Source organism: Rattus norvegicus, chromosome 7 (genome assembly GCF_021556685.1).
Source record: "Rattus norvegicus strain SHRSP/BbbUtx chromosome 7, alternate assembly SHRSP_T2T, whole genome shotgun sequence".
Classification (NCBI taxonomy): Eukaryota; Metazoa; Chordata; class Mammalia; order Rodentia; family Muridae; genus Rattus; species Rattus norvegicus.
The window spans coordinates 10,520,714-10,526,727 of NC_141540.1; the positions used below are offsets into that span (position 1 = coordinate 10,520,714).

General features: G+C 41.1%; 1 pseudogene; it reads right to left on the minus strand.

Annotated features, from left to right (window-relative positions):
* Positions 1-4,242: 4,242 nt before the first annotated feature.
* Lin28a-ps (abnormal cell lineage 28, pseudogene 1) lies at positions 4,243-4,852 on the minus strand (annotated as a pseudogene).
* Positions 4,853-6,014: the final 1,162 nt, after the last annotated feature.

Genomic DNA, 6,014 nt, shown 5'->3' on the forward strand with positions numbered 1-6,014 from the left:
ATTATTTACTGGCTTGCTTCCCCTTGCTTCTTCAGCTTGCTTGCTTATAGAGTCCAGGACTACCAGCCCAGGAATGGCACCACCCATATGGGTCCTCCTGTCTTGATCACTGATGGGTAAAATGTCTTACAGCTCTTTTCTCTGTGATAACTCCACCCTGTGTAAAGTTGACACACAGAACCAGCCAGTACAACTATTTATATGATAAATTTATAAAGGCATCATTTATTATAGTATTATGTTTCTGTCTTCTAGCTCTCTGATTAATATTACCCTTCTTATAATCAATACAAGGATACTTCTACATATCTGTAGTTGCAAGTACACAGGTACTTGTGGCTACACATAAAAAAATTTTGTAAGGATCAAATTTTTTACACTACTTTGTATTATGAATTTGTTCATTCAATTGTATCAATACATCATGTAAGTTTCAAATGGCATCAGAATTTACTTTAAATACTAGATATTTCACTTCTAAAAGCAGACAATTTCAGAAATTGGAAAGTAATATATATGCTTTCCACGTAAAAATTTCATGGCAGTGTTCAAATTGCAGGTAAAGGTAATAATTACCATGGAGCAATCTGTTTTTCAACATTTTATAACACACATGACATTTCATATAAAAACTTTAATAAGGGAATTTTAAACAAAGATTTATGAATGTATTTTTTCAATGTGTATATGGTCTTTATTTCAATGGTAACAAACAAATAATGGTTTTGATCTGCATGCTATGATGATAAATTAATGATATCTATATGTATTTATAAAGGAAAATAATACTGCTTTTCAAAATGTTAGATGAAAGATGGCAAATGCACATGTGCTGTGGTAAATACTAACAGTAAACACAAACCCTTGCTAGTCCGGGTCTTCGAGCCATATGCCATTAGTGGAATATATTCATCTCAGTGGTAGCTGGTTCTAGGGCAACATGCCATGCTACCTCTAGCTATTCTTTGGTCCCAGTGGTGGCTGCCCTCCTAGTTCTTTGCTGCACAGCTCTGCTCACATTCCCTACAACCACGCCAAGTGGTCACTGTCACAACCCAACCCAGCCTGACCAAATCAGGACTCTACAGCTTGTAACTTAATAAACAGATATATCTCAGTAATTTATCTCAGTAAATTTACACTCCACAAAATGTCCAGACAAGAAACTCAGAGCCTATTGATATGATATAATTTGCCCACCTAGGCAAGAAAAAACTGTCCTAAAATAATCCATCCCTTATGTGATAGTCGTAGCTACATCTGACTAATTAGAGCGACATGGAGAATGATCCTCCTTGTCCTCCTCCATCTTGCGTCTCTTCTTTTCTTTTACTCTCTCACTCCTCCCCTCAAAACTCTGTGCTTTCCTTACCTTTTCACTGTCTAGTCACAGGCCTTGCCTTAACTTGTGCCAGCCGTCACCTACATAAAGACAACAATATACACACATATAGTAATTATTTTTTGTTTGGTTGGGTTTTGTTTTTGTTTTTTTTTTTGTTTTTTGTTTTTTGTTTTTTGTTTTTGTTTTTTTTTTTTTGTTCGTTTGTTTTTTTGGAGTACCAATAAGCCTTTATTTTCCCAGGAAAGAGAGGCGAAGGTAAAGTCAACATTTGTTACAAAATGATTATACGATAGGAATATAAGTACCCAGGGACAGTACAACTCAACCATGAAATAAAACACCTCAGGGGTGGGGTCACCAAAGCCCCAGGGGGCTTAGTCTCCTCAGTTCAGGAAAGATATCAGGGAATGGACAGGCAAGTACACACTTTCCCACCCTTCCCATAAATTCAAGATTTCTCACAAAGCTTTTGTTTCTAGCAGTACACATGGAGATACATTCATCCGTCTCCTAGTAACCATCTTGTGGCCACTTTGACAGAAGTTTCTTGCACCGGCATTAAGTTCCTGAGTGTCTCAACTGTAAGAACATTCATAGTCCCTTCCTGATCTTCAGATTCCACTTTTTACATGGCAGGCCCCACAACTGCTTCTCTCTACCTAAGGGTGACAGATTACATTGGTTGCATCCGTCCAAAGGTAAATCACACCAAGAAATGGTCTTGCCAGGGAAAAGTGGCTCACCTGCACCCCTGCACAGAGGAGTCTGAGGCTGGGGGATAGCCAGTAACCTGAGGCTATCTCCAGCTACAGTGTGAGACCCGGTCTCAAAAGCACCAAACAAAACTCTTCACTGAGTTATGGAACAAGGGGAGGGAGAATGAAGTTCATGGCTTCTTCAGAATTTTTACGTTAGTCTTTCAAAATCTGTAGAGATGCTCAAAGAAGTAACTGAGTCTGAGTTTTCTTATGAGGGAGAAGAGGGGCTGGTTTTAAGGTCATTGTGGTCCAGATTGGGAAACAGAAAGAGCACAGAATGGAAAGCCATGGTTCCCAGAGGCTCACTTTGAGAAGAGGACCCCACATTTAGGTTTTAGATGGTATAGTCTGGTACAGAACGTTCTGTCAAAGATGCGTTGGCTATTTTTCTCTCAATATAACAAAAGTTTTTTAAACAATAAAACCCCAAAAGAACATGAAGACCAACACATTTATATTTACAAAAGTAGACCACTTAGCAATCACCAACTCAGACAGTAAAGTCCTACAAAGGCCAGACGAATACAATTAACTAGAGGTGGGGGCAGCATTTGGTGGAAAAAAGAAACCAGGATTACACACACACACACACACACACACACACACACACACACACACACACCTACACACCTCCCAATGTATTCTATTGCATTTGTCCCATTTCAACATAGTGAGGTAGGTTTGTGGTGATCTCAAAGCACATAAACAAAACTTCCCCCCCTCATTAGCTATCAACCATCACATTACAGCAGGGCTGGATATTTGCCACAGAGGCCCACACTCGTGAGTCTCTCGAAAGCCAAGATTGTGAAAGGCCAAGGGTTTGAGTCCTTGCCTCATGTTCCCATACCTTGATAGCACAATGTGGGAATAAGATATAAGATATTGGTCTTAAATTGCATCCTTACCAGGATAACTCAGTGGCAGGGTACTTCCTAGCACCTTGTCCTCATAAATTTGCATTGAAAAAAATCAACAAACATACACACAAACACACCCAGCTGTACATGGCAGGCTTACATTAATCTGGCAAAAGGATGGATGTGATATGGAAAGTTACTCTTGTGCCTTTCACCTGGTCCTGCCTCTTAATGTCTCTGTTCACACTTTCCAGTTTAGACTGATTTCCTATGTTTTGCTAAAACCAGATCAAGTCTAGGGATAGCTCAATCAAAACCTGTGAGACATTTTTCAAGGATGCTATGGCAGAAAAGGCAATTGTAATTGGCAAAAATGAGGTAGTTCAACAGGCTGTGCACTCCAAATTGTTTGTCTCCATGGTGATTAAAAAAAGTTAAGTATTCCTGTTGTGCAGACCTGGGGCTGCTAAAGACTTATCCCTGAGTTTGCTCATGTACCCGAGAACACAGTGCAGGAATGAAGACCTAAAGATTAAAATATACAAAAATACAAACCCAATATCTATATTAAGAAAAAAATGCACAAGATACATCATTTGCACATAAATAGTGCAGTTGGCATTATGGAGAAAGTGGGATCCAAGGTGCAGTTACCCAAGGGAGCAAATAAATTAAAATCCCATTGGCACAGTAAAGGCTGGGAGTGAGGCGGGAACAGTAGGTCTGGACTTGTCCCCCAACCACCCACTTTGCCTGTCATCACAACCCATTGCTAGAGAATGTTCCCAGCACAGCAGGGCAGGACTGGGTAATGAGTAAGCACCCTGTGAAAATAACCTCTCCTTGCTGCTGAGAGTTCCTTCCAGGGATCATAGTAGCTGGAGGGTTAGGTTCATTAATCTTGGTTTGACACTTTTTTCACATCCTGTCTAGCAATGTAAATGTCACACAGCCTTTCTACAGAAGAAGGGCTTCTCCCCTATAACAGCCACTTGGCAAAGCATGTTAGAGCTTCAGATAAAGCATGCAGGTTCTAGGGTGGTTCCCCACAAAAGCTTTCACTTGCTTTTTGATGGAGCATGGTAGGAGTTCCTTTGCCTCACCCTTTCCTTCCCTCCAAGGAAAGACAGGGTGATACTGGGCACCCCGGTCTGAGATGTCATATGACAGTGCAAGCTACCCACGCAACCCACCCGATTCCCACTTTCTCCACTCTGCGGATTGATGCCTCCTCCCTGAAACTCCCCATTAGCCAAAGAATAACCCCTACTCCTGGTTCTCAATTCTGGGCTTCTGGGAGCAGGGTAGGGCTGTGGATCTCTTCTTCCTCCTCCCGGAAGTAGACAGGATTTCCTGAGAACTGGAGCCCTGCTGGGCCTTCAGTGGACATGAGGACACCATATGGCTGATGCTTTGGCAAAAGTGGCATTTCTTGGGTGGTAGCTTGCATCCCTTGGCATGATGGTCTAGCCCACCACAGTTATAGCACCTGTCTCCTTTGGATCCTCGTTTCTGCATGTTCTTCCCTTTGACCAACGCTCATTCCCAATACAGAACACGCCACCAGTGCCAGTGACATGGATGGACTCCAGACCTTTGGCAGACTTCTCACAGGTGAACTCCACTGCCTCACCCTCCGAAACCTTCCGTTTGCAGCTTGCTTTGGTGCACAAAGACATATACCGGGGGATCGAGCGCGACCCGGGCACGGGCAGTCAGAAACAGGAAGCCGAACCCCATGCTCATGTTGAACCACTTACAGATGCCCGTCCCATGCGCAACTGAGGCTCCTGTGCCGCGCAGACAGCGTCAGGCAGCGCCTCTTCTGGCTCCTTCTCCGCTGCCTTGGTGCAGCCACCTGCAAACTGCTGGTTGGACACCAAGCTCATGGTTGTCCACTGAGCCTGTGTCCCCAGGCCCCAGGTCGGGCGGCTTCTGGCCCCAGACAAGTCCGGAGGCAAAGGGGTGGTTGGGAGGAGAGGCTGCTACATCTTCCCCTGCACATGTAGTAATTCATACAGGGAATGGATATCATTGAATTGTTTTCTTGGAGATGGATTTGTCAATATATAAAATTTCAATTCCACCTCATTAAGTAAACTCTCAGTTTCTTTCTCATCAATATATTTTATTAAAAGAGAAAATAAGTATGGAAAACTATACTGTAATTACAGTACATGGGGAGGATCTAAGAAGAATTGGGAAAACAGAAACCATGACTATATTGTACAAAAGTTATTTTGAAATCAAAACATAAAAAATAAAATGTAATGAAAAACAAGCAATAGCATGTGCGATATAGTCTTCCCCAGGGAAGAGCATGCCTGTAGTTAGGCCAATATCAAATGGTCTTCTCTTCAGAAAAACACACAAGTAGACTTAGGCAGACTGACAGGTTGCATTTATGTATTTAGGAATATATTATATATATTAGTATACATATATGTATATAACAATAACTTACGAAATTGAGGCCATAAATTTGAAAGAGAGCAAGCAGGTGTATATGGTTGGTTTTGGAGGGAAGAAAGTAAAGGGGGCAAATCATATTATGATCTCAACAACTAAAATAATGTAATAATCCAACAAAAATCAAGCAAAAAAACCCCAATCAAAATCTGCTAATCATGTTCTTCTTTACTGTTTTGGACAAAATTAACTAAAGTCTTGAAATATATTATTGGTTTTTAATATTATTTTCATAACACTATAATTATAGACTCCCTGTGGAAGATGGCCCTAATATGTTCGATACAAAAATTATAACATTAATCCATTGTCTTTGAGCAATTGAGTGAGCAGAAGAAAGAAGCATAAAGTGTAAGAAGTTTTAATGTAGTCAAAATTTTAAAGGTAGGTGGATTTTAAACTGCATGAAACATCATCATGATTTCTTCCAAATGATCTTACTCTGTTTCTCTGGACAGGGTCCCCAAGCTTCTTTCTGTTTTGATAACAATGCAATCAATTATGGTTGATATTCCCTAGTGTTTTGTGCATATTCCCTTGCTGGCAACTTTGATTCAGTGAATTGGTCCCTTGAGCCAATTG